The sequence below is a fragment of the Equus przewalskii genome, chromosome 31 (genome assembly GCF_037783145.1).
Source record: "Equus przewalskii isolate Varuska chromosome 31, EquPr2, whole genome shotgun sequence".
Taxonomy (NCBI): domain Eukaryota; kingdom Metazoa; phylum Chordata; class Mammalia; order Perissodactyla; family Equidae; genus Equus; species Equus przewalskii.
In genome coordinates, this window is record NC_091861.1 from 13,279,679 (window position 1) to 13,288,132 (window position 8,454).

Genomic DNA, 8,454 nt, shown 5'->3' on the forward strand with positions numbered 1-8,454 from the left:
TTCCTTTTGCTTTTGTCAAAGTGGTAAGACCTTGGGTGTCCAAGCTTCGTGGGCCCAGGCTAAAGGAAAGGGGCCAAAGAAGCTACATAATCTGCTTTGAATCAAATAGGCAAAAGGAATTCTCCAGCTAACACAGGGCCTAGGCCACTGACCTTCATCAAGAACCCTGGAAAGGAGTTGGGGACCATATCCTATGGTAATAACCACTACTGGGATTATAATAGTCAACTGAAAAAGGATTTGAATATCCAGGGTCCCAGCCATCTCTCTACCTTCTTCCTGGAGTCATAACTAATATGTCACCAATCCCTGCCCGGATTGGCATTTTAACTGGGGAATTTTCACTTTAACCCTAAGAAAACTTCACATGCCTATTTCTGTCTTTAACAGGGACTTTCTCATTTTAACAATCCCTCCTCCCCAAAACAAAACAAAACAAAACTAACAAAGTAGGGATTTCAGGTCAGCAGGATTGAGATTTGGAGTCAGAAAGCCTTTAAAACTCTGAAACTACATCATTTGGGTGTTTCTTACTTTACGTACAAGAAAACCAATCCTGGATTGACATATCTTTAGGATTGCATCACTCCGCACATTTCCTCCCAATTCTATAATCCCAAACTTCACACGGGATTAGTCCGAAGAGATGGCGATGATCACCACTGGGAGCCAACACCTCTGCTAAAACTGCATGGATTAACAACATGCGCTAAGCAAGCTGAGGGGATGGCTGATTTAATTCACTCGAAATTAAATTAGAATTCTTGCTGTTTCTCATAGGGCAAGGTGAAGTGAGAAGCAAAGTGATGAAGGAAAAAATATGTATGTGGTTGGTTAATTGACTTGTCCTCATTTACAAGCTACAATCCATTGTTTTTATTCTTTTCATATGTTCTTGAACTCTTAGAAATTCTCAGAGGAACAATGCCATATAAGTACAAAACCATGATGATACCATATTGCTATTTCTATTATTATTAAGCCTGCTATAACTGTCTTCATGAGTCAAGAGAAGATGGGGCTATTTTTCTTAGCATGGAAATCTTCAAAATATCAAGGAGTGGGTGGTTTAGACAACGTCTCAAAATTTCTTTTTCAGGAGCTATGACTTAACAATGTTGTTGCAAAGAGCAAAAACGGAGGGGTGGGGACAGGGGGTGAGTGAATCTATATGACAAATCTTGTAGTACAAGTGTTTGTGGTTAACCGAGAAACACATTATGAGTCAAGCCTTTGGAAAGAGGTGAGTAATTAAAGACAAATGCTATGACGTAATCATTTACACGCAGCAGAAAGATTTTAGATTAAATCTGGCCTGACCCACTGCTCAGCAAGTGTTATCATGGATTCTTGAGAAGTACTCATTTATTTACCTTCTAATTTGACCCATATGTTTTATTGAAAACAAAAATTTTGTATTTCCCATAGGAAATAGCCCGAGTCCAGCGATGGTTAATAAGGTTGGTGTATTCAGGAACAGATCTCCTGTGTATACCAACAAACCCAATGAACAACATGTCGGCTCCAAAACACCTCATTTGGAAAAAGCCAAGGAGCTTTGCTATAAGCACTTTTGCTGGAATGAATTCTCTTATATTTATGGGGGTTAGTACGTGCACCTCTAGATAACTCGGTAAAACGTCAGTTAAACCAATAATTTTCCCACAATAAAAAAAATTCTATTTAGTGACTTTTTTGCTTTGCAACTCTTCAATCTGCCCCCAAACACACACCTGTGAGCGCACACACACACATGCACACACACACACATCCTTTTCGGCCTCACCCTGTATTTCAGTCACCATGTATATCAGTCTGATGTCAAGAAACCAGTTTTTGGAGCAAAAGGCAGGTTGTAGCCTCTTTCTTTCTTAATCCTAGCGCTATAATATGAAACATGCCATGGAACTCCAGGAGATGGCTTCATGGTTTTCCAAATGCTATTAAATTTTTGCTGCTGCCTTTATTAAATGCAGGAAACAGGAGTTGGAGGGGGAAGGGATGACAGAGAGGGTCTGAGGCTTTACCTTTTGTTCTTTTTATTTGGGATTGTGGGATTGATAAGGACAGGCAGGTTTTCTGCAGAATGAAACAATAGTAAGCTCTGTTTGGTGAGCTGACCCAGTTTCTCTAGGCATCTCGGAACGTCCAATCAAAGAACTACACATTTGTCTTGGGGAAGAAGGAGAAACCATGGTAACACTCATCCCTCTCAGAGAGAAAGAAACTTAGAATTCAGGGCCTTTAACCCATAAGTTACAGAACGAGGACTGAGTATTAGAAACTGGCATCCATTTCCCTTGCAGGATAATAATCTCCTAGTAACAACCATATGGCTATGTTCTGTTCTCTGGCAGGGTAAAGAATGAATGTATATTCCCAGAGAAACACACATTAAGAGTTGGTGGTAAAGAGAGCAAGGCTTCACTGGCCAGTTACTGTGTTCTTGGGAGTTCTTGGGAGTTGATTTGTCAAAACATGACAGATGTTCAGAAAGGTGAGGAGGCTTAAGTGAGAGCCTTTTTAAAATTATCATGTGAACGTATGTGGGTGTGTTTGTGTGTGCACGTATGTGTGTATATTTCTTCCCCAAAGATGAAAACATACTTCCATAAATATTGTTATATGGGATTGGTAAAAGTGACTTGAGGAATTTACTGTACTTTTCTCTAGGTTCTGATTATTGTTTTTGCCTTTGCTCTCATCCTTTCTAAATCGCCTTGGTTATTATTGATGCTTGTATTATGCATTGTTGAACAAACGCCAATCCCAAGGGAACCACGGTTCTCCCTGTCCACTGGTCACTTTGGTACCTGTTTTGTTTGGAGCAGTAGTAACAGAGCCCAGAGTCACAGTAGTGAACTCATGAGAGAGATGGATAGGAATTTCATTATAGCACACATCACAGGCGAGGTACGCTGCCCATTTCAACCATGATCAACCTTGCTGGGCACAGGCAGATGGGAAGAAGATGTTCCTCTGCCTTCTTGTCTATTTGGCTCAGTCCCTTTCTTCCTCACCTCTCCTAAAGCCACCTATTCGGTAGAAGAGACTGACTTCCCCAGGGAGCAGGGCTATTGTCAGTCAGTCTGTACAAGGGTCTGAGTCCCACTCACCTCTCTCCTATTTTCCTCCCTCCCCACTAGGTCTTCTACCCTAGATTTTTTTTTTCCAGCATACCCCAAGTTCCATGACTGACCTAACCATAATCCATGTGTTTTCACATGCAGCTTTTGACAGTGCACTTTGTCGCTTTTCCCAAAATGTTGCTGCATCTCAAGAAAGGACAATCAACCTTCTGTTTATACATTAAACAGTCAAGCTAGGTCTCAGATTGTTTAAGTAAATAGTTGTGCTTGCTTTATTTATTCATTAGGAATCCATGAATAAAATAAGGTCTAGATTTCACAAGTATCTTTGATCTTCAACTCTTGCATTTCACACCAGGAAGCCAATTTCTCGCAGAACTTTCTTAATTTAACACCTAGGACTGAAGAACAAAGTATTACTTAAACAAACTAGCATTTAGAATGTAGCGTTAAAATCTAAAACTGAGGCTAACTTCAGCTTTTCTATTTTTTCCTTTGCTGCAGTATTTATGCATTTGATTTTTAATTTGAACAAACATCCATGCACATAAGAGATCAGAAACAACAGAATTCTGAATATTTGGGACAGAAAACGCTCAGTGAGGAAGGGGAAAATAATACACAGGAAACGTAAGCCTCCTGATTTGGTTTCTTTGCAGATACAACACAAGTTAAGCTTGGAGAAGACTGTGTAAGCCATCATCTTTGTTACTTAGAAGTTTCAAGTAAACACTTTTCTTTGTTTTGCTTGACTTTTGGAAGAATGCTTAAAAGCATGAAAGACAAAAGTAATGCCCAAGAAAGGAAAAATACATCCCATTATTAATGTTCTAATGTTATCTGATTCCAAAATCGCTGCCTGAGGTTTTTCATACCTTACTGAGTGATTCACCTCATTGTCTTCAAGAATTTGCTTTCTATTACTATAAATATTTGTTTATTTATTGAGGCCAGTATAATCATCACACTGCTGCAGCCCCTTGTCCTTTTTATTTATTTATTAATTTATTTTCTGTGAGGAACATTGGCCCTGAACTAACAGCTGTGCCAATCTTCCTCTATTTTATGTGGGATACCGCCACAGCGTAGCATGACGAGTGGTGCGAGGTCCACGCCCAGGATCCAAACTTGCGAAACCCAGGCTGCCGAAGTGGAGCGTGCAAACGTAACCACTGCCCCACCGAGTCAGCCTCCCCACCTTGTCCTTTTTTAATCATGCTGGATAAACTTATCAACTGGGCTAATAATGGAGCTAAGAGGTTGGGTTTTAGATAGGTGTGCTAAGTGACTAGCATCTTATTGGTAAGCTCTGTAATCTTGGGGCTGTAGGAGGTTTCCCAATGAATATAAACACGAGTGAAAGTAAACTTGGTCGTAATGGCAACAAGGAAAGTCATCCTAAAGAGTGAGGAGATTTCTAACACTCAAAGTTGAGTGAGAAACTCTGGAAAATACCTTCTTCACAAATATTTCCAGGCCAGTTCTCCTTGTTATTCCACAAAATACTACTTAGGTGTGATGAATGGATTTAATTGCGTTTCTATTCAGATTTTGTCCAATTTTATTCAAGGGCTTGGGACTCCAGTTCAGCAAGAAACGGCACTTCTAGTTTCCAAAATTTCAAATATTTTGAGAACCACTACTTTGGTTTGGGTCTACTACCCAGTGACAACGATTGATGCAATTCTCACTCACATTGTGATTTTCTCTTTTACTCTCCCTCTTCCTCATCTCTTTAAATGAAACCTAACTTTTACCACTAGGAAACTCCAAGGAGTAGCCCAAGAATCAATCTCCAGAACTTGTTGAATGAGTCTGGCTTATGCTCCCACTACCTTAGTATTCTGATGGTACCACTGGCCATTTGGGGCTCCTCATGCTACTGAACCAACATGCAGAAAAGAGGATTACTATTTGCTTGGGTGATTGATCCTGACAATCTGGGGGAAGTCAGATTGCTGCTGTACAATGAGGACAGGAAGGATTATGCGTAGATGTTAGGGGATTCTCAGGGAACCTTTTCGTGCTTTCACACCCAATAGCAAAAGTTAATGGAAAATGACAGCAACCAAAAGAAGGCAGCAGCACCAGTGAGGACTGAAAGTTTGTGTCACCTTAGCAGGAAAAGAACCAAATTAGCTGAGGAGATGAAGGAAAAGAAAACATGGAATAGGGAGTAGAGGGAAGAAATTATATATGTCTACTATGGCCTCATGACCACCTATAGAAACAAGGACTGTAGCAGGCATGCATATTTTCTTCCTTGCTTATTGTAATGTGTGGCATATATCCTAGTTATTTTCCTCTCTTTTCCCTTCCTATTACTTTGTGTAAAGATTGTTGTAATGTTGGATCATTTTAAAGTTTAGAGTTTAGGTTACAGAATATTCTGATGGGACTGTAACTGGATTATAGAATAGTGAACACCCCTCAGCGATGGATACTGTCCCTGTTTCCTAGGGATGGAGACATTGACTAATGAAATTTTGCGTCTCCTCTTTTTGGGGAGAGGGCAACAGAGTTTTCATTTGTATGAAGGATGGTTGAAACTTATTAGAGAAAAGTATAAAGATGTTCTTCCTTCTTGAAGGCTCAACTATGTGTAGAAGGTTATGTGTCAATGTCAGTAAACAAAGATTGGATCATGCTGCTTATTAAACTCCTGCCTCTCTCTCCAATCTACCATTCTATGCTCTGCTCCATGATGCTGGGGCTGGGACTCTGTAAAATGCGTTTCTCCTTTGTCACCTGGCTTCTGCCAGTAAAGGATACCAGAGGGAGATTAGAAGACAGGAATAGGGAGAAAACATTTGCTCCTTGCTGTTCCTGCAGCATCTCCCAGAATTGGCCCTTTGCCCCAGGCTGCATGGTTGGTTGCAGTCTCCAGCTTCTTTCAGAACCAGTCTCAGTGAGTCCCATCAACAGTCCCAATGGAGCCCCCATTCCCATTCGCATATCACAGGTCTGAGTTCCGGCTCCACAGGGACCCTCCCCCAAGCACCAGATGAGTGGCACTCCCTCTTCAGGTGTCTGTGTCCCAGCTTCGTGAGGTCTTTCCTCTGAGTTCCTGAAGGGTCTACACAAACCCTCCTCAGGTCTGAGTCCAGCTCCACAGAGACCTCCTCTGAGCTTCTTAGGATCTAACTGCTAAACTCTTCCTTTGTTCCCCAGGCTCTGCTTCCCACAGTTACTATCTCTGTGATACCTCAGTGTTCCTGGTTGAGTTCTCCAACACCTGTTTAACCAGTTCCCTATATTACATTATCTCTGCTGAAATATGGATTCTATTTTTCTGATTGGATCCTGCCTGGAAGAAAAAAGAGAACTACTGTAAAATCTTCCATTTGAAAAAGGACAGAGTGGGAAGCAAACTCGAAAACGTCACGAGTCTGGAGCATATATTCCCCTGGGAAGGAAAACAGGGCTCCCCACACTGGTACTGGAGTGAGCTCCTTGGCCACCCCACCTGTTAGCCTTCACATCTGCCATTCTGGGAATATTTCCTTGTCCACTTTCCCAGGGATGCTTGGGAGTTCTCCGCTTCCTCTTGGTGAGTGTTTGAGGACATGGTGATTTCATTAGGGAATGAGCAATCTCAGAACTTCCTTCATTAGCTTTGTCTTTCTCTAAACACACAATTCCCTGATGACCTTGGGCAAATTTCAATCTATTTTATTCACTCAATTCAAGGGCTAGTAAGCAAAACCGGAGCTATTGTGGGTCACAGTCTTTGAGCCTGGAATTTGGCATGGACGTTTCTCTTTCTTAACCAAAGACCTTGGTTCTCTTATTATTAGTACTTATTAAGTGTAGGCTGGGTAATGGAAATGTATCAGTGAATAATATGCAGTCCTTGTTTTAGACAATCTCACAAATGATTGGGAAGTGGGTAGGATGGAAGAAAAATGAGCAAATTGGACATTTATCTTCGCTCTGGTGATAATGTGAAGGAGAAACCACAGTTTGGGGGAGGGAGGAAGGTAACACTGATGTCAGCACGAGGTGCTAAGGGGATGCTTCAGTCTCAGTGAGGCAGGGAGGACTTCTGAGTGAAGTGGCACTTGAGGTGACAGTAAGACAAGGGGAATGAGGAACATTCCAGATGATGAAAAGTCAAAGAAATATAGCTGATATTAATTGCTCCACAAAATTGGGCAAAGGGAGAGGGGATTTACATTTATTTTTTACTCAAAAGAAAACAGTCCATACACAGCAGATTAGCCAAGCTTTTAGTATCTCCATCTTGCAGCTCCTCTTTCTGAGTTTGCTAAAACTCCAAAGGCTTCCACAGTCCAACAGGAGGTCATTGCTCTGACTTTAACACCCAAGAGTGAAGAGCCTGAGGTTTGGTCAGTCCGTTATTGCTTGTGCTTCTTGCAGCCACTTGGTGACGCTGCTGACAAGTGGACCTACACAGTCCACAAAAGACGATGATGAACCAGAAACCTGTTCCTATAGATCTTAGAAATTGGAGGATCCACCCCTCAGAACCAGCCTCAGTGGAGTGAGGGGTACCTAAGCTTAAAGCTCTTAATCTTTGGGTCTTTGGGTCCTGTAGAGTTTTTCTTTGAGATGACAGCTACTGCAGGAGCATGATGTCAGGAGTGAACCAAGCATTTATCCCCTGCAGACCTAGGATTTCTGATCCCTCTTCCTTCCTAAGCACTCATACCAAGAAGGGTCAGGCAGATTTTCTTTTTCAATCCTGTAAATAGGTTCTTTTTACCCATCCTTTCCTGGACAATCATCAGGACAGCTGCATACTTCCTCATGGCCACCTCATCTTCTCCAGAGCATGTATATATAGCCACACATATATCTTTGGATTGGGAGCACTATACTTGATGTCTAAAGATTCTTGACTCTTCTAAAGATGATCAAAGTGACTTGCCATTACCCCTTTCAGCAAAGAAAAAAATCTAAGTTAAATCATTAGCAGGACATTCCTCTACAGAAACGTTGTAAGGATTGTAAATAGTTCACGTGAATAGAATACAGAGTTATTTTGGGGGGAAGAGTAAAACATTAGATAGTGAAAAATGAGACATACAGGTACACAAGAAGGTCCTTAGTGCCGTGAGTTTGGACTTTCTTCTCAAGTGGAGAATCCATGAAGCGACAAGAAGTAGTTGAATTTTGGAAAGGTGGCTCTAGCCCTAGTGAGAAGGACTGACTGTAGAGGGCAAGCTTGTAAATTTTAAGAATAAATTGGATCATGACCTTAATTTGTTAGCACGACACTTTATCAACTGAGCTAACTGGTCATGATCAAGCTTGCAAGAGCATATGCCCCTAAAGGATGATCATATTGGATCCTTGAGATAGTCCTGTCCTTATGGGTATTTTGGATATAGTTTATCCCCAA